The following is a 21,582-nucleotide window of genomic DNA, read 5'->3' as shown; positions in this document are numbered from 1 at the left end:
TGCCTTTCCGTTGGATAACTTAGGTGACACCATTGGCATCTCTTCTTATCAGAACCCTGCTGTAAAATGTAAAATCAAGCCTAAACCACTGGAGTCTTAAAAGACAAGTTCAACTGCGGGGAGAGGCTGACCACATAAACTGCCTTTTCAACTGTTTGGAGGCAGAATTTTGTTTTCCTGTTACCTATTCCTAGAAGGACACCTCTGTCAAACAGCACAAAGATGTTTCCGTGTGAGGGCATTGTTCTCCTGGTCCACATCATTGTGTGTGCCATCAGAAGGGTTAACTTGTTTGCCTGGCACAAGGCATGTTATAAAACTCTATTCTCAAACTAATTACATCTGACCACGGTTTTGGTTTTTATTATTTAATTGGCACTTTCAACACCAAGGGGTAAATTTGGGGTCAGCTGCAGAGGGACCTACAGTCACAGCTCTTGGTGGTAATGGGAATCGGGGGATTAAACTTCCCTGTGTTATTTGGAAAGCTCACCTCTTAGGGCCAATTTTAAAGACAGTGATCCGAAGGATGAATTTAAGGCATTAATCTCAAATCAAAACAGAGAACTAAGCATCCAAGACATAGATGCGGCCCACAGAGCATCAGAAGTACTGATGAGGCCTGGAGAGCCAACTCGAGCTCTTGTTTCCTAGTTACTTTCAAAATAGAAAAGGCTTGGGGGAAGTGGTTCATACCCGGGCGAGATGTAAAACATCACGCTTGCTTGTGGTTTTCCAGCATTACCTGTGCTAATGAAAATCACTGTGACATTCAGCTGATATTTATGAATTCTATTTCAAGACGACCAAATGAGCACAGAAAATCCTCAACCGGGGAATATTTGTGACTTGATAGAATGGTGTTCCACCCACTGTAGCCAATGGTAACACAATGTCTGAAACAACAGTCTGTGAGCCTGCTTGGTTACCTTTCCCTGAGAGCAAGAGTAACACAAATATGTCCATGTCATTGAGAAGCCAATGACTGGAAACGCAGAACCTGGTGGTCTTTTTCAGCACATCTCCCATCGGCCATTACTGGGTTCCTTTCCAGTAGTGCTAGGAGTCCTGACACTGGATATTCATCCCCTGGAGTTCCAGGTCTTCCAGTTCAATTCCAAAATGCCCCCTTTTGCTAACTGGATTGATTTCATTGTTACTCTTGGGGTGTTAAGTATGTAAGTCAGAATTAGGATCTTGTCACTTTAATAGAACAGTTCCGGGAGACAGTGAGATTTAAAGAAACAGAACTGCAAAGCAGGAAGTCCCTGCTGCTGGAGAGCACGGGAGAGCAGTTGCTGGCTGCCTGAGCATGTTCCTTCAAATACATCTAGCCCTTGGAGAAAGCTGCACTTCTCGCCTCACTGGCCTCTGTTGATATGTTCAACACATCAGCTACCCCACTTCGTGAGCATGAAGATCAGTAGATTGGGGTGTGTGTTCAGGTCACTCAGCAGGATCCAAGCATTACCATGTACCAGTATAGTAGTACATCTCTGTAATCCCAGCACTTGCAGAGCTGAAATGAGAGAATTGTGAGTTCAAGACCAGCTTGGGCTCTATAATGAGTTCAGTGTCACCTTGGATGCATAGCAAAAGCATTATGGTAAGAAGAGGGCCAAAGAAATATACTGTGCATGCATCATGTGTGTGGTGTGGAAGGTGTGACTTTCTTGTGGGATCTAGAGCTAATAGCAGGGTAGCCACAGCCCCACCTACGAGCCCTTGAGAGAATAGCAAGGACATCCAGGGAAGGTGGTTGCTTGAGAATTCCCCAAATGTGTTACCAAAATTAGGAGTCCTTCCTGGTTGTAGGCAGTGCTCTATCAGAACCATAAGGGGAATCACAACTGAGTTCTCGCCCTCTTTACCACTCAGCTCTGGCTTTGGAAATCAGTGGGATCCCGATGGAAAGGGAAAGGAACAACTTGGAGTCCATGATTTGACAGCTCCCATGAAAAGTACCGAAACTGCCAGGATGGAGGCCAGCATTCACAGCCCTGTCTCGTTCCCTGTTCTCTCAGCCTTTTCCCCTGGAGATGGAGAGACTGAGTTCTCTTTATGTGTATCTTACACCTCTAGTGCCTGTCATGGGGGTGGCAGCTGCTCTGGGAGGCTTTGTCCTCCCCAGAAAGAAGATCTGCCATAGGGGACCTGGGAAGATGAAACCTCTCATGGGAGAGTGGGTGGTTTTCTCTAGTGGGCTAATGGCTGCTCAACATAATCACTTAATTGCAGGTGAAACCTTAGAGCCAGGGAAGAGAGGAATGTCAGCTTTCCCAGAACTCAGTGCTTTCTGTGGTACCCAACTAGACACCAAACATTCTGACCCCAGCATCTGGACAAACTATGTAGATCCAATCGATGCTTCACACCACTAGGGTCAAAGCCCTACACATAAGAATATTTAGTTCTTGCCAAATATTAGATAGACACAGGGCCAGTGTGTCTCCCATGCATCTCTAAACCACTGCTTTGAGCTTAACCAAAGTAAGCATGAGATGCTCAAAAAAAAAAAAAAAAAAAGCCTCCCTTTTATGCTCCCTAGAAATCCCTCCCCATTCTCTCTCTCCCCAGTGAGAGCAGTGGCCAGAGCTGCTGGGAGATTTAGTCTGATTTAAGGTCAAATGATTACTGCTTTCTTTCCACGAAAGCCCATGTCATGCCATGTGGGTTTCAGACATTGGCTGAGGAGTGGGGCACTCAAGGTACCATCACATTGTCCTTGGGGGAGCCATACCAGCTGGACCCTCGGCTGGCCATTGCCTCTTCTGAAACAGGATATGGGGAGCATATTCCTCTGAAAGGGGAGCAATCGCGTGTTTTCATGACTCTGAAAAAGTTTAATGTTTTGCCCTGAACATTGGCCTTAGTGGTGGGATTTAAAACTCTGCCGTTTCCCTTATTATGGAGGTATCAGCTGATCTTGGAGAAACGACCATTCGTGATTGTTCCCTGAGCTCAGATTTGATATTCCAAAAATCAAAGGGCTAGGCCACCAAGCCAAAAACCATCTCCAAGTCTGCATCTCAGTCCTGGGAAAGCAGTGGACTGTGCTCCCACCCCACCAGACTCTGCCAGTGATCTATCTAAAACAGCCACAGCAGCAAGCTATGGGGCCCTCACCTGTGCCTCCCACACAACCAGTTTGAAGATGCTTGAAGGGACTGAGAGAATTTTAACAGGTCAAGTCTGTATAGTGAAGAGACTTGTGAACATTTACACACAACAGTGCCGAGAATGCTGTCGTTATATACTCCGGCATCTCTGTATTTTGTCCAGGTGCTCTAAATGCAAATATCTCAAACCCATCCATGCTATGTGATGTTCATTCGCTTCTTGGTATGTTTGGATATTGTTAAAGTCAGCAATCTGTGATGATAGTGGATCACTATTTTATCCAAGCAGTGGTTCTGTTACACGTCAGCCTTTCAAACACTGCTGATGAAGTTGTGTGCGGTTCCCTGTATCTGAGTGTGTGACCAGAATCTTAACACAAGAGATTAATAAAGACTCGTAGCTTTAATGAGGAGCTCTTGCTTCCCAACGTCTGTGACTATTTTTCACAAGGACCGGTGGGTCTTGAGTGAGCAGCACAAGCCTGCAGGGCTCTCATCTCCCAGGCTTCTTTGAAGATGCCCACATGTCTGGGGTCTGATATCTTCATTTGGTGGTTACTCAGATCTGCATAAAGTGGTGCAATGTTAAATCTCCTTTTCGGTTTCTCCCACAATAAAACTTGATCCCACACAGAGGAAGCAAGCCCCCTCTGACCCATCCAGCAGGTCCAGTTATTCGAGGGTCTCGAGGGGACCTTCTCCTAAGAACCAAATTGGGGGGTAGAGAGAGACGAGAACCTTGTGCGAATAACAACACGGAAACGTTCTGAGTTGCATCAAGGCTCCAATGTATTAGCCAGGCCCAAGGTTTAAATGCACAAGCAAAAGGGGAAGTACAGGTACTTATCAGCGGGAGGAGTGGGGCAATAGAATTGCACAAGCAAAAGGAGAAGCATTTATCAGTGGGGGGGGGGCAATAGAAATTTTTTCTTTTGGCAGCTACATGGGGAAGCAGGAACTTGGTGGTATCAGGGTGTGGTCAGGACATCGGAGATGACTTAGGGCTGGACAGCGTGACTAGAAAGAGCAGAATGACCCCAGAATGGTCGAGGGACCAGGCCTTATGTTCAGATGCACCTACTGCCCCGACGCACCAGCCTAGAGCATCTTAAATGTGCCCTTTTCACTGCCACGGTGGCCTGAAGCTTTTCAGGAATCTGGAGCCCCAAACTCTGTCAGTTTTCCACCCTCCCTCTCATACAGCTACACCCAGCACGCGCCCCCTCTGAGGTATCGCCTGGGTCAGGTCTGCTTGAGGCTGTTAGATCTCCTCTACTTGTCAAAGAGACTAGACCCACTTGTCCTTGGAACTTCTGCCTTATGGCTTATATATTTTTCCTGGCTACTTTTCCTGATCTTACTAGAGACTAATGATGTCTTCTATGAGCAACAAGAATGTAATCACTGTGAGTACGCAGATACATCAAGTGGGCAGAATAATCACTGGGTCCATAGAGCATGGTGAGAATACTTCGCACTTCCAAGTATTGTCCCTACCCATCACGGTCCATTCAGAGCTCTTCCGGATTCCTTCTGGGTGCTTCCTACATTACAAAGGCTTCTGCTCCTCCATACACAAGAGCCATCTTATGTTATTCCTTAGAAGGCTGGGCCACAATGAATTCCACTTCTGGGAAACCTGGACTCCTCTTAAATCATTTCACTGTGTCAAGTGGCCACTTGGCTAAGAGAGGTGTTTGACCTAAGAAATCTTCACCTCGGTGGTATCCCTGGGGATTCCCACACCTTCCAGCCTTCGGCAAGGGGTGGGGGGTCCTGGCCTAAATGTGCCTAGGATTAATTTCCTTGACTTGTCCTTGAGTGGTCTTTAGAAGAAAACCACTTTTCTCATCCCATCTCCCCGACTCCTACCCATGGTTCTCCCCATACTGGAAAGAGGGATATGTGGGATAACGTGTATGAGTTGGAGATATGCCCCCCCTCAAATTCAATATGTAAATCTCAGTGCCTAGTCCCTCAGAACATGATTGCATTTGGGGACAGAGTCTTTAAAGGGTAAGTGAAAAATGAAACCATTAAAATGAACTCTAATCTGAAGTATTATTGTGGGTGTGGTGTTTGTGCAGTACAGGCGCACACACCTGTGCATGTGCCTGTGAAGTCCTCTGCCTTCCTTTATCACGCTCTGCCATATTCCCTCAAGGCAGAGTCTCTTGCTGAAAGTTAATCTTGCTGTTTTAGGCTGATAAGCTGCTGAGATCTACCCATCTGCCCAGACAATACTACAGTTATAAGTATGCTTAGACAAATGTAGCTTTTACATGGGTTCTGGGGGAACTCGGGTCCTCGGGATGAAGTCCAAGGTTGAAGATTGGTGTCTGCCTTCATCTTGCATCTTAACACAGTAAAAGTCCTGTGTGTCCAATGTCCTTTGAAGAAAAGATAATTAGCACAGAGAGAGGGCCATGCCTGCGTAGGGATGCTCAGAGAAACATGCACTTGAAAAGACAGTATCCCAGCAACCATCTGCCAGCAAAAGAGAGTCTGGAGCAGGCCTTTCCCTCATAAGGCAGAAATGCTGCTCCCACCTTCGTCTTGGTCTTACAACCTCCAGCTCTGTGGGGCTGCCAATTCAAGGTATCTAGGCCCATACATACTCTGTGGTCTCTGTTATGGCAGCCCTATGGAGTGGATAGTAGCTCTCCTCAGCATCTGGGCATCCAGAAGGTCCCAGCCCCCTTTGACTGAGGCTCCTCATCCCTCTGGGTGGAATCTCAGGTAGGACTGGAGATTCATGGGAGGACAAGCTCAGATCAAGCATCTATGGCTCAGAGCCCCATCTGATCTATGGGAGAACACATCTTTGACGGAGACATAGGGGAACAACGGTCACCTCCCAAATATGGCCACCCCCTGCTGCCATTAGCCCATTTGACACACACTTCCTGAATGCATAAACCTACAAGTTTGAGAAACTATGGTGCTCCCCAATACAGAAACACAAGCCAAGTTGATTTTATGTCCACCTCCCATGAGCTTCAAGCCACTGCAGACATTCTGGTAGCTGGGGTCAATGCATACTAACCAACCTTCCTGCCTTAACTCCAGCTTCCTCTCCAGCTTCTTCTGCAAGTCTTAGAAGATAAGCATCTCAAAATCAGAAGAGAGAGAGTCGATCCTATTTAAAAGCTCCTATTAAACTAGAATTGAGACCTGGGTAATTTTGAGCAAGATGTAAATTGAGAGAGAGCCAGCAAGGTGACTACCCTTCAAGCAGAGACTGGGCTGACGGTCAGTCGTGAAAACTGGTGAAACTTCTGGAGAAATAGTTTCTTAGGCACGCCTCAGTAAGTGAAAGGTGATGTCCAAGTGGCCCAGAAATTCCACACCTGGCACCTGGACATATATCTGAGAGAACTGGAAAATAATCCTTACAAAAACATTTATGTGAATTTTCATAACAGAATCATTCTTAATATCATGCAAACACCCAGCAACTGACAGATAAGCAAACATTTATATCTCTGCCCATCAGCATCCCCCACATGTGCATTTTAACATGCCACAGTATAGATGGATTCTGACACCATCTCATTCATGGCAGGAAGCCAGACACAAGGCTACACGTTCTAGAATTCTGTTTATATTAAATGCCCACAATGAATAATGGCAGAAAGAGAGAGAGAGAGAGAGAGAGAGAGAGAGAGAGAGAGAGAGAGAGAGAGAATGAATCTGGGTATGGCTGCTCATATCCAAGAAGACAAGGAGAATGGGGCATGGCTGTTAGGCAACACTTTTTTTTTCAGGGTGATGCAAACGTCATGGAATCATGTAGTTGTGGTGGAGGTGTGACCTGTGCATTCACTAAAACCCACTGGTGTCTCTCAGTTCTGTCCTTTGTGTGTAATACTTTTCGTTAGCATTTCTTCCCGAACAGACCTGAGGATGTAAAGACCTTGAACCCTCATGAGTGTGAAAATACATCACTTGCATATTCACAAGTAGCAGACGCTCTTCCATCATAATTCCATTTGCTAAGAAACTTTTTAGTCATTTAATCAGTGCTCTCACTTTGTTGCTCAGGCTAGTCCTCAAGCTCCTGAGAGCAAGTGATCCTCCTGCCTCAGCCTCCCAACAGCTTGGAACTCTACACAGCCTCCACCACACTGTCTTGGGATTCTAACTTAGGAACGGTTTCCCCAGAAGCTGGAAGGTCCTGCTCCTTTCTTCTTGCCATCCATGTTTGTTACCTTCGGAGTAATGCAGCCTGTCCCACCCACACTTTCATTCTTGGTTTTCTTCTTCTCCTTTATGGGATCATTAACTTGGATGGTCAACTGTGTTAGATAAAGAAATACCTAAGGGATGAGTAAAGACCGCTCTGAGTATGTCTGTAATGGGGGTCTTCAATGGTGATTGGATGAAGGCTCTGCCTAATGGATGGCTTAACCCCTCCCTCATAGTATGATATTATCTCTAGTTAATGGAAGTGACCCTCGGGGTTCTGTGTTATTCTGGTTCTGTCCTGTTTCCTGTAGGTTCATTTAAGAATCTTCTCTGCCCTGTGCTTCTACCGCCATGATGGTCACCATGCACCATTGTACTGGCTATTTTTGTGTCAACTTGACACAGCTGGAGTTATCACAGAGAAAGGAGCTTCAGTTGAGGAAATGCCTCCATGAGATCCAACTGTAAGGCATTTTCTCAATTAGTGATCAAGGGGGAAAGGCCCCTTGTGGGTGGGACCATCCCTGGGCTGGTAGTCTTGGGTTCTATAAGAGAGTAGGCTGAGCAAGCCAGGGGAGGCAAGCCAGTAAAGAACATCCCTCCATGGCCTCTGCATCGGCTCCTGCTTTCTGACCTGCTTGAGTTCCAGTCCTGACTTCCTTTGGTGATGAACAGCAGTATGGAAGTGTAAGCCAAATAAACCCTTTCCTCCCCAACTTGCTTCTTGGTCATGATGTTTGTGCAGGAATAGAAACCCTGACTAAGACAACCATGCACCTAGAAACAACCGAGTTGGCTAAAACTCCAAAATTAAAATTAAAAACTCCAAAACCATACGCTGTTCTCTGTTTTGATCCCACCAGAGCAAAGAGTGTGAAATCACATCCTTGACGACGGAAACATAACTATGACACGGCTGTTTAGTGAGAGTGTTTTGTCTGGCTATGTTTCTCCAGCTGTCTGTGGGTGCTTCCTCTGTGGGGCCTGGATAGGTTCTCCTTCTGGGGTCATGGGCAGCACACTCTCCTCTTCTCCCAATGCTGGCTTTCTAAGGCACTGTTGAACCAAGAGGGGCGGGGGGGGGGGAGGCTTGAGAGTTCAGCTTCCGGTTCTCTTAGCTTGTAAGTCGATTGCTGATCAGTAGGTTCCTTGGCTCCGCCCTTGACCTCACACCTCCCTCGTTTTCAGTGATTCTGCGCGTTGATAGAGATCTTTATTTCAGTCATCAAATCTTTCATTTCCAAGCTCTCTCAAAACCTTCCTGCTTGTGGGGGTAATATCACTTTATTTCTCTCCAAGGAGTCTAATTATATGTGTGCCAAATTCTTGTCGTCTGCTCTATTAACTCTGCCCCTTTGGTGTAAGCTTTCCTATTAGTCGAAGTTGATGGTTCTCTTTTATGGCTGTCTTCAAATGTTTGGGGTTATTGGCTGTGATGGTCCATCTTTATTGCCAACTTGACTGGATCTGAAATTACCCAACTACAAGCTCCCCACCCCCACCCCACCCCGGCTTGTCCCTGATTTCAGTACTCAGAGAAGCTTAGTCAAGGAGGGAAGACCCACCCTCAATGTGAGTGGCACCATCCCATAGGCTGAGGCCTCAGACTGGATAAAAGGGAGGAAGGAAGCCAGCTGAGTGCCTGTATTCCCCCTCATCTGAGTCCTGGTCTACCCAGTATGAGCCCCTTATTTCTCAAGCAGTAAACCAAAATAAGTCCCCTCCCTCCCCTATAGGGTGCTATCTGTCTAGCATTTGGTCACAGCAATGTGAAAGGTAACCAGTTATTGGCTTTGTGCTCAACTGTGCCTTTGGGTTTCCTACTGTGACCCCCTGAGAGTCTTTGAATTTCCTAGCTATACATCGAGACCTTGGATGCAGTGGACATGCCAGCTCACTGGATGTTCCCCAGCCCTCACAGAACCTCTCCACACCAGACAGCTAAGTTGGAACACTCACACCTCTCCATTGCGTCCCCCTTGAGGGTGAGGAGGTGGCTGTGTCTACTTGCCTACAAAAGGCTATCTTTCCCCTTGTGCCTCCCCCAGTAGTCTTCACCCTCAAACTTGTCACTCACTGGATCATTTCTCTCTTAGTCTCTTTGGTCTTGCTACAACAGAGTACCACAGACTAGGTGATTGTTAAGTTTCATTGGCTCGTGGTTCTGGATAATGGCAAAGTGAACATTGAAGACTACATCTGATTGGAACCTCACTGCATCATGACACAAAGGGCGGCGGGGTGGGGGTGTATCAGAAGATGAGAGACTGTGAGCAGGGGCAAGAGAGGGAGCCCAACTCATCGTTTTATGAGCAAAGCTCTCCACAAGAAGAGCACTAATCAGTTCGTGAGGGCAGAAGCCCCATGAAGCAGTTACCTCCCAAGGTCCCACCTCTCGCAACAGTCGCTTTGGGGCTGCATCCAAAATGTGAATTCTGGGAAGCACACCGTAATGGTAAAAGGCTTCTGTCTTTCTCATGCTACATAGCTTCTGGGCTGTAATTTCCTTCTTTATAATGTTCCCAGTCTTCAGCCATCTTTCAGACATGCCTCTGAATTCCTGAACCTTTTAAGGTGGGGCCCTCTTTCTTGCTGTTTAAGGCAATTCTAAGTATTCTTGCTGCTGTTCTTGTTAATATTTTGTTCCCTGGCTTCTCTGAGGTAAGATCTTGCTATGTCAAACTCATGAGGTCAAGCAAACCTCCCTTCCCAGCAGCTAGGACTATAGACACATTTCCTGCACACAGCTTTCTATACCTGTCTTCATCCCCTCTCTCCCCTTGAAAGGTACCACACCCTGATGCTTGCCTGTGGCAGAAAACATTCCATTTAAGGCTCAGGCTGGATGTAGATGAGATGTTCCCCATTGATAGAATCCTCCCTGAGGCTGCTCACTGCCTGCAACTTCTGGTTGTTCGGCTCTTTACTCTGATGCTCAATCCCACAAGCTATTAGCATATATCTCTCTGCTTAGTACATCCATCAGGGACCCTCAGAGCTCTCTCCCTATCTGCTAGCAGTTTTCTTTTTTAACCTCTGTTGGTTCAGCCATACCTGTGAGCCTAGTTGTAAAGTGGTGTGGGTGCATCTGTCTCTAATTTAGAGACCCCCTTGGAAGGTATCTAAAATTTAAAATTTAGATCTCTAATTTTTAAATACCTCCTTGAAGGTCTGGGAGTTTGGCCTGGTGGGTAGTGAACCTGCTAAGCTAACATCAGAACCGAGTTCAGATCCCCATGCTAAGCAAAAAATGACAACCTGCTTGTAACCCAGATGCTGAGGAGGCAAAGTCAGGAGATCCCTGGAGTAAGCCTGCTGGTGAGATAAAGCCAGGTCAGCAAGCTCTTGGTTGGGAATAAGGGACCCAGCCTTAATATATAAGGTTTAGAATGATTTTCACACACACACACACACACACACACACACACACACACACACACACACACCTAGAGGCAGACAGATCAATTTCTACTGTTCCAAGCCACTGCTAACAACTCAGTATAAATTAGCAACCTGCAGAAGAAGCCAGTTGATAATGCTAGGACACAAAACTGGACCACCTCAGGGGGCTGCGGATAGAAGTCGCCTGGTCTGAGAAGTGGCCTCTGACTCCGACTGAACAGCGGTGAGCAAGTAAAGGGTGACAGCTGTACTTTTCCAGTTCTGTCGAGCCCACCGAGCAGGCAGGTGATCACACTGAGTCACCCTGTTGTTGGGGAAGCAGCTATCTAGCCTAAGGAGTTCAAACGTAGGACTTTGAGACATCTCAGTGCTCTTGGCTGGTGGCTGGAGTCACCTCAATGCATAAGGGTTATAGGTGGCAAGACATATAGGAAGTATCTGTAGTACTGAGTGTCTGTGTGGACATGGGATTGGACAGACGGCTAATCTCTTTGTGGGGTGGAGCCAGTGACAGGAAGTAGGGTTCATGACTGTTTGATAGACAGCTCAGTCTCCTGGAAGTCCACCTCCAAGCTGATTTTGTAAAAAGCCACTTCACACACGAGGAGCCTGATACATATCCATGCCTTCTTTTCATATTCCCTTCCTCCCAATGGGTGGGAGGAGTGATGGAGAGGTGGGGCACCAGGGGAGTCACAGGGGACTGTACTGGAGAGAACGGGAAGGCCCAGTAGACAAGGAATCCTGCAGTGGAATCAGACCCCTGCCCCAGCACTTGTCCCTAGCAAGTCCCTTATGCAAAGGCAATAAAAACAGAGGGCCCAGATCCGAGATGGTAAATGCAATGCGTGTATTTTTTTTTTTTTTTTTTTTTTTTGGTTTTTCGAGACAGGGTTTCTCTGTATAGCCCTGGCTGTCCTGGAACTCACTTTGTAGACCAGGCTGGCCTCGAACTCAGAAATCCGCCTGCCTCTGCCTCCCGAGTGCTGGGATTAAAGGCGTGCACCACCACGCCCGGCCTTTTTTTTTTTTTTTTTTTTTTTTGCGTGTATTTCTTATTCACTCTCCATATGCAGGTAAAGGGAGAACTGAGAGTGGAAACTCCCTAATGCGTAAGCATCACGGCCTCCCTGGGAGAGTTAGTTCAGTATGTCTACCTCAGGCCCGAGGTTGTAATTATGATTTAATGGAATGCGGCTTCATGATGTCTTTTTTCTTCATTTCATGTAAATTAAATGGAAATGCACATGTCTCTGTTCCTAGAGGGAGTTGGAAAAATTCATTAGTTATTGTCTGGAAAGAGTGTTGCAATGAAAAGATCTCCAGAAATGCAAGGTACTATTATTAGGTGGCTGCAATTTGTAAATCACATTGAATGAGTTGTTTTGTTTTATTCTGCTTTGTTTGGGGGGTAAAAATGGCAGTCTCAAACCCTGGATTCGGCAAAAGCCGACATACATCACACAGAAAACATATGAGGTGTTTCAGTGATCTTTATCCCACCCTCCCCACAAAGTGTGGGAGGTATTCAGAATTCCAACCTAAGTGTCCAATGTTCCAGAGACACTGCCACTAAGTAATATCTGTGACCTCAGGCAGGAGCACTGAATTCTCTGTGTCATTGTATCTATATGAGGAAGGCCAGGTGGCTGGACTCTGTTCAGTCTTTCGGCATTTCATAGATACCTGTTATTCCAAGACCCCATACACACAACAGGCCACAAGACTGATGCTCTCTAGATCATGCCTGAGCTGACTTACACATAAGGAAACCAGCGCTGTTGCAGTTCTCCACACTTACACAGCTCAGAGGCAGCAGGGACTGACTACACTCCCACCATACTCCACTCCATTCACGGTGCTTTCAAACACACGGCTGGGGTGGGGGACATGTAAGAAAACGAGTTGTGGCATGGTCCCCATTCTCTCTGCTGATTTTCTAGACCCACAGAAGCCACCTCTGACTGGCCACAGAAGCTAAAGACTATGGGAAGGTTTTCGTTAGATCTGTTCCCATTGCCCCTTAGTGTAGTTGCAGGTTCTTTCTCTGCCATTCAAAGATAGAAATAAAGTTCTCTAGGTTCACCCTCTTGTACACCTGACCCCCAGAGGGTGACAAGAAGGAGGAGGGAAGGGGAAAAGAGGGGGTGACTAGGAGGAGAGGAGGCTCAGTCAAATGGTTTGGTTCCATCTGATTTTCTTTCATTCAAATGGATTCATTAATATTGAGAGAGCCATCAGATGCTTTGGCTGAAATTCTCAACACCTCCAAAATCTGAGGGGACAGGAGGAAGAGGGAAGAGAGTGAATAGACAAAAGTTATCAAAATTCCTACATCTGTGGCTCATACATTTTCTGTGTTATGTGTGTTGGCCGTTGCCGAATTCAGAGTTGAAGTTAGCAGACCACTGAAGTGCTCCACAGAGAGAAGTGCCTGCTTTGCAATTCCAGGTTCAGTTCAGCTCCTAGAATCCACGGTGGAAGACAAAAACTAACACTCAAATGTTGCTCTCTGATATCTATATGTGTGAGGCATACCACACACACACACACACACACACAGTTGGGAGCATGTCATAGTCACTGTTCTATTGCTGTGAAAAGACACCATGACCATGGAAACTCTTACAAAGGAAAACATTTAATAGGGCTGGTTTACAAGTTCAGACTAGCCCTTTATTGTCATGGCGAGAAGCACGGCAGGATGCAGACAGGCATGATGCTGGAGAAAGAGACAGGAATTTTACTTCTGGATCAGCAAGCTACAGGAAGACAGAGACATTAGGCCTGGCTTAGCATTCGAAACCCCAAAGCCCACCCTCAGTGACACACTTCCTCCAGAGAGGCCACACCTCCTAATAGTGCCACTCCCTGGTGACCAAGCATTCAAATCTGGCCTATGGGAGTCATTCCTATTCAAGTCACCACAGATGGTAAGATGAATGTCTGTCACGTAGGAGAAAAACTGTCTCCTACTTTGGAGAGGCCCTCTCATCTGGTCTTATGGAGGCCAGGGAGAAGTCAGGATCTTTGCTTTTCAGGGATTGACTGTGAGGGACTGACTCATTCTGAGAATGGATGGGTTTGATCTGAGCCTCTGTGTAGCTGCTATGCCCTGAAACTGCTGTACTGAGGCTGACATGAAGTAGAAGAGTCTGGAGTTCTAGATGTGGAATATGCACCAGGCAAAAAATGCAGGAGGGCCCTGGACAGGAAGAGGACTAGACAGAATGCAGATTCATACTCACGGCTTTTGCAGGGTGACTATCCATTCCCCATTCTCCCGGACTTCAGTCTGAAAAGGGAGTAAGCTTTGTGTTGTTGAGTCAATAGATAAATGAACAAAGGAATGAGATGATAGATTATTCATGGTCTACAAATGTTTAATATTTAGACAACTCTTTTCTAATTATAATAATCTGTTCTAGATTTAGCTTTCAGATCCAGCACTGAGACAGAACCCTTTGGTCATGTGCAGAACTTAACAAAGGATAAATGTACAGGAGACAGAGACAGAATCGGCTGACATACTCAGGAGCAAAAAGAGCCCCAATCGTGGTGTGTTTAATCTAAAGCCACCTTCAGTTCCTTGAGATCCTGATACCATTTTTCTGTTCAAATCCTTCCTCACAAAGATGTCATTTTAAAAATGGTTTTTAGGGTCACAGGAAAGCCAAGAGGGATGTTAAGATATTTTCTATAGAGTCCCTGTCCAATAGCTGTCAGAGCCTCATTGTTATCAGCAGGCTCCACTAGAGCCTATGTTGGTGTAATCAGAGAACCCACATTTACTCACTGGTGTGACTCTTGGCATTGGGCAGGCTGTATGTCCCCATTGTGGTATGATGAGTAGTACTACAGTCCTCTCTCTCCCAGTTCTGCTTTCTACCGTTCCAGTTACCTGAGATCAACAGCACAGTTGTGACCCAGTGAACCTCCTTCCTGTACATAATCTGAGAGTTGATCAATACCCAATACCACATTGCGAATTGATTGGCTGGATGGTCAGGGACTTGGGAAAATCGTGATTGGAAAAATCAGTGAGAAAGACTTCTGGGGAAGAAGTATGTGGACAGATGTCTCCAAACCAGCAAAGGATGTGAAGATATTTGTGTCCCAGGTAAGTGCTCATCAAAAGGTGACTCTAGCCAAGAAGGAGTTCAGTAATCAAGTGGATAAGATGACCTGTTCTGTGGACAGTCAACATCCTTCTCCAGTCACCCGTGTCACTGCTCAAAGGAAACATGAACAAACTGGCCATGGTGGCCAAGATGGGGGTTATGCTTGGGCTCAATAACACGGACTCCACTCACCAAGGCTGATCTGATTACAGTTGCTGCTGAATGCCAGATCTGCCAACAGCAGAGACCAACAGGGAGCCCCAGATATGGCACCATTCCTCGAGGTGACCAGCCAGCAACCTGGTGGCAGGTTGACTACATTAGATCATTCTTTCATGGAAAGGGCCGTGTTTTGTTCTTACCGGATTACTTCTTCTGCATATGGATTCGCCTTTCCTACACACAATGCTTCTGCCAAAACCAGCACAGGGCTCAAGGCCTGTGTCAGAGTTAGCTTCAGTGGTCAACTTACCACAAATCTGGAGTCACCTAGGAAGAGGGAACGTCACCCAATTGCTAATGGATGTAGGAAGGCTTAGCCCACTGTGGGAGGTGCTACCCTGGGCTCAGGGAGACCTGAGCTGTGGAAGGAAGCAAGCTGAGCAGGCCATAGAGAGTAAGCAGTAAGCAGCACTCCTCCCTGATCTCGCTGCCTCAGTTCCTGCCTCCAGGTTCATGCTCTGTCTGAGTTCCTGCCTGACTTCCCTTCATGGTGAACTGTGATGGAGACATGTAAGCCGTGGAAACAAACCTGCTCCTCTGCAAGATGCTTTTTTTATGTTTAGTATAGCAACAGAAAAGCTAGCTATAACACCTGGTTTGCAACACTCATGACAGGCCTGGACTCTCGGGTAGAGTGGGTCAGAGGCCGTGCAGGCACATTTTGATTCTGCAGATGCTCTGATAATTTTGTCCTTTTCTTCAGTCATGTGAATCTAAAAAACATAAATTAAAATACACATTTGAGATTGAACTCACTCAGTTTCTAGTGTAGTGTTTTGTCACTTAGAGAGTACTCAGTAGCTCAGGACAATTTTTTTCCATTGACATCTTTCTGCAGGCTCCTTTGCCTATGAGGGTTTTGCGTGCCAGTCAACAAAACAATGCTTTACAGCTTCTAACTTTATGCAGCTGTTTCAAAGTGAGTGTGGAGAATTCCCAGAACTTGCAACATAAAGCAAAAAGAAAAAGGTAAAGACGATCTTTTAAAACCTAAACAATGATCACAACTGGACAGGCTTTTTTCTAAAGTCCCTTGCTGTTTAGTTCTTGTTGCTGTTTTGTTTTGTTCTGTTTTTATGTATAGGAGGCATCCTGTATCTGCTGAAACTGTCAGAAAGGGGTGCTAAGCATATCCGCCAAGCCAAGTCATTTTCCTTCCCTACCAGATACCTCATATACACTCATATTTTTGCATGTTTGGGTTCATCTACCTCCAGAGTTAAAACCACTACCTCCTAATTAAAAACCACTTAAGGAATTACTGCTCACACCTCAATGGGCTATATCAGTTTGCTAATTTTAGCTAATGAATGACTACAAGTAAAGGGTTCTAAATGGCACTCCTATATCATCTCATGGTTCTGTGGGTCAACAGTTGATACAGATGATTCGGTTCTCTACTTATGATATGAAATCCAGTGTGTCAGCATGGCAGGGCTGGGAGGAAGGCACTTCTAGGTTGTTTCTGGTTGTCAGCAGTGAATTGTTTCACGCAGCTATAGAGCAGAGGCCTTGCTTCCTGGCTGGCTGGTGATCAGAGGATCAGAGGTCACACTCAGCAGGGAAGGGCTTCTCTCAAGCTCTTCTTTGTAGCTTTTCGTCTTCAAAGTCAGCAAGGGCACTCCGAATCTTTCCGTGCTTCGAATCTCTCTGATCTCTCTCCATCTGCTCCAGCCATAAAGGAGGCTCTGCCTTGAAAGGAATGTGATGGGGCTGCGCCCACCTGCATGGCCTCTCTTTTGATTATCTCAAAGTCAAGTCATTATGATTTTCAATTAGATCTTCAAAACTTCTCTTGACAGTAACAACACGACCATGGGTTGAAAATATGATAAAAAACCAAGAGCTAAGAAAAATGTGACTCTCATCAGGTAGACAATCTTGGGGCACTGGCTACCAGCTGGATATGCGCAAAACCAAAACTAGAAAAGAGGCAACTGAAAGTGGAAGGTAAAGGTGTTTGGACTATTCAAACCAGACCACACCCTGAGGGCACAGTGGTTCACTGGGGCAACCTTCCAGTTCAGATGCCTCCTAAGTCCCTGCTTCTCTGGGGGGCTGAAGGGTCACTGATTCTCCAGAAGTCTTCTGCACACAGCGATGCAGTCATCTTGCCTAACCTTAGTCCCTCCTATATTAAGGCAGGTAAGCTATACCACACGAACACATGTGCACGCGCACACACACAGAGAGAGAGAGAGAGAGAGAGAATAATTGAGGTATTACAGCTCCAGAGACAGCTGCCGTGGCATTAGTTGAAAACAGCAAGCCACACTCTTGTCTGATTTCCAGAAGTGTTTTCTGTGTTCCTTGGCAAGACTGGGGTTCAGCTTTCCCTTCTTCCCAACAGTGAAGACATGTTTTTTGAGTGGGATGCCTTTGGTTGAGGATATCAGAAAACCCAATTCAGGTGACTTAAGAACCAGAGGAAACCATAAAGCAACAAGGAGCCCATTGGGGAAAGGTTTTAGTTATAGTTCTGGCTCCGTTTATAGGCAGTACTCTCAGCTCTGACTTCCTTCTTGGGTTGGCTTATTTACCCAGTATGGCTTCTCTCATCGTGACAATAGGCTTGCAGCACCTTGCCCTCCGTATTTACACAGAAGAGGAGAGAACTAGCATGTCCAGAGCACTGAAATCCCAATTCCAAGTCCACTGACCACTCTTTCATGGGACTATCACTGTTTACTTGCTTAGGCCTGAGTTACCTTGACAGACAGATCAAGCTTGCTGGCTTAGACTTATGAGTTCTTATCTCTAGGGCTGCGGTCAGTTCCTCAAACAACATGGCCGCTATCCAGTGAGAGGAGGGTTGGTGAATGTTGGGGCAGCAGCCTAAATGTCACTACAGTGAACACCCACCTTGGAGGACCTCGGTAACAGACAGGACTGCTGTTTCTCAACAGTCTCAGTACCTGTGGGTTACTATAATGTAAGCATCCCCCCTATACGGAATACTATTCCGATGTTTAAACATTTCCCATGCAACATGGATTCTGGATGCAAGCCACCAACCTCACCACATACCATCTCAACTGAAAAAAGGAAAACCTTGCTCTGACACATGACAAAATGGGATGACAGTGTCACTCAGTGCCATCTCTGGGGGCCATGTGCAATTGTTTCAACCTGCGCCAATGTGTTCATAGTTGGTTTCCACTAAACTATACTTCCAAAGTTCCCACTTGGACTCGAATTCTATGCTGCCTGCAGAATTCTCTATAATACAATCTGCTCGTGACGCATGCCTCTCTCCAGCTTCAGTGTTCCCTGGCTGTTTGGGGTCCTTCAGAATCCCGATTTCCCTTAGGAAGGCCTCCTCAACCTCAGCACTATTGGCATCTGTGGCCAGATGCAGGACTGGGTTCCTGGGCATGTGACTTATGTAGTCCCACAAGGCCGTACAACCATAAGAGCCCTAACACTTGTTTCCAGGCTCCATTGTCATTACCTTGAAGTTCTTTTTTTTTCTCTAAAGATTTATTTATTTATTTTTATGTATATGAGTACACTATAGCTGTACAGATGGTTCTGGGCCATCATGTGGTTGCTGGGAATTGAATTTGTTATACCCTGATTCCACAGGAAACCCAGAAGAGCTCAAGAATTGCCAAGTCTGCTACAATTTGCAAAAGAGTCCTTTTATTTCGAGTCTTCACTCGGATCTCAAACCCCCTACAGCGTAGGTTCCGAGTGCGGTCTCCCACTTGAGTGTCTTAGCACTTACATACATAGCAGTTAGACATTCTTTGAATGCTTAGGGTGAAGGGTAGCGAGGGTGGGTTAGGTAAGTCATAACTCAGACATGATACCATTTGGTAGGGCAGAATTGCGAGGCTGGGAGGGGGATTAAAGATTGTCTTTTGTGGAGCTATCAAGAGCTAATTTTATGGCTGGCCATAACTGTCTGTGACCTCTGATTACCTCTTTTCTATGATTTAAGCGTGGGACCCAAATCTCCTTTCTTCAAGGATAGGCACCAGCTGCACCTGGTTATCTAGGAGAGTGCTGGCCTTGGTGCCACTGAAGCTGAGGACTTTTTGTCATTTGTCTTATTCAGGCTAGCACCCAAGGCTCCTTGAATCCTCTCATAATGGCTAGGGAGGTTTGCTGCAAGGGCGGGGGGACAGAGCTTCTGAGGGGCAATGCAGAGGCCAGCCTTACCTTGCTTGCTGTGGGAGAGTGCCTGGGGGGAGGGGAACTTCTTCAGGAGAGTGCAGAAGCAAGCCACCTGTGCACCCAAATTCAGGACCTCTGCTCTCTCTGGTTCTGCTTGTTCTGGCCCAAAAGTGTATTTATTGTTATATCTAAGTACACTGCAGCTGTCTTCAGACACACCGAAGAGTGTGTCATATCTCATTACAGATGGTTGTCAGCCACCAGGTGGTTGCTGGGATCTGAACTCAGAGCCTTTGGGAGAACAGTCAGTGCTCTTAACTGCTGAGCCATCTCTCCTGAGCCTATCTTGAAGCTCTTAATGATCTTTAAACTTGTAAGTGAAATACAGGAGGACAAAAGAATTGTGTCTGTGAGCAGGGCACATGCCTGATAGTCATGGCCATGGTCCTCACTGCCCTATTTGAAGACTGGTGTTTCAGTGTCTTATGAACACAGAATTCTAGTGGACCCACGGTACATGAAAGTTCAGTGACAATCAGAGCAAGCAGAAAAGCAATGTGTTACACTTGTGCCTGAGAAAACCAGGATTCTGAATCTTATGAAAGCTCCAACCCTTTATTATAGCTCCTCATGTAGTGGTGACCTCCCAACCATAAAATTATTTTCATTGCTACTTCATAACTGTAATTATGGTACTGTTATGTGTGGAAAGAGGGGCTTACGGGGTGGTAGTGATTCTGGTCAGTTTCAGGGAGCTATCTTGAGTTGTTCACCTCCCTGCTTAAAGAGCTTCTCTGGAGGATGGAATGTTTACATTTCAAAGGAAACTGTTACATCAAAGTCCTTCTTGGTGGGGGCTGAGTCAATGCAGCAGGACTGTGAGAGAGCTGGTCACATTGTATTCACAGTAGGAAGCAGGGAGGAGACAGCTTCTGGAACAGTTCAGTCCAGAACTCCAGATTATTGGAAGGTGCCAGCCACATTCCTTAGAGACATTAACCTGTTCAGGGATTTTAAACAGGGCTCAGACTCTCCCCTCTCCTCATCTGTGGCTGTAACTCCTGACCAGTCAACACAAACTTCTCTATGATAGCACACTACTCAATTTCACTAGGTGGGATCCTTCACATAAACAGAAGAGCTATGTTAAAAGCTCTGCCGATGGACTCTACCATGCATGGTCTTTCAGTGGTGAAACTTATTTTCTGTCTTGTTAATTTCCCTATGAATTTGTTTATATATTTGACATTACTGAGACCAAAGCCATATATTCATATACAGTAGGTGACGCTCTAGCACCAAGCTGCATCCTCCCATTTTCTCCAGTAATGAAATTTATGTATCAGGCTGAATGTGGAACCTGGGACCTCATGTAAACTAGGCAAGTGCATTCCTTCTGAGTCACACCCTATCTCTCTCAATAACATAATTTAGATGGTACTTTCCTAGTCAAGAAAAGTTTAACCAATTTCAACTTGAAGAATTATATCAGGTCCTTGATGACCTCTGGACAGAAAAGTCTGTTGATAAAGAATTCTAGCCGGGCGTGGTGGCGCACGCCTTTAATCCCAGCACTCGGGAGGCAGAGGCAGGCGGATTTCTGAGTTCGAGGCCAGCCTGGTCTACAAAGTGAGTGCCAGGACAGCCAGGGCTACACAGAGAAACCCTGTCTCGAAAAAACCAAAAAAAAAAAAAAAAAGAATTCTAAGGAGCAAACCCCTCAAGGTGTGAGCTGACTTTTCTAATCATCACCTGTTCCTGTTCAATACACTTGGAAACACGGAGTTTGGAAAGAGTTGCAGCCCACTGTGGATTTCATACCGGGGAATCATTATTCCTTGCACCAGCCCTTCTGATACTTTGGTGTTGTCCAGGAAAAGCAGCCTCGTGGGTATAGATGGTGATTCATGCAAAACCACAGACAATAAATAAAGTTGTGATTCCTTTTTCCCAATGATCCTTAATCCACATTCCATTCTGCTTTCAGTACTGCCCGAAGCCGCTCTCTATACTAGGATGGGTTTATGCCCTTTAGATTCAGGTAGTCAATATTTATTTCCCTTCTCGGGGGAAAACCAACAATGCACCTGGCCTGGTTTTGCTCTGGCATTTATTAAAGTTCCTCTCGCTATGTATTTCTCTCCGGTTCTTAATTGGGAACTTAAGGAGTTGGGCTTCCTCATGAGTCTATTCTAATATGTGTAGATGATGTTTTGCTATTTTAAAAAAATGAATAAAGGTTTAAGAGTGATTTTGCATATTTATTAAAGACCTAAGCTTGGGAGAGACATAAAACCTTCAAAGAGGAATTACAGTCATCTGCAACAACAACAAAAGCCCCCATGCTTGTGACATTCTGTGCTACACGAAGACAAATCTCATGGTGTTAAAAGGGGAAGCATCCAAAATGT

Source organism: Mus caroli, unplaced genomic scaffold (genome assembly GCF_978045245.1).
Source record: "Mus caroli unplaced genomic scaffold, Mus_caroli_1 scaffold_1, whole genome shotgun sequence".
Taxonomy (NCBI): Eukaryota; Metazoa; Chordata; class Mammalia; order Rodentia; family Muridae; genus Mus; species Mus caroli.
This window is presented reverse-complemented; position numbering follows the sequence as displayed.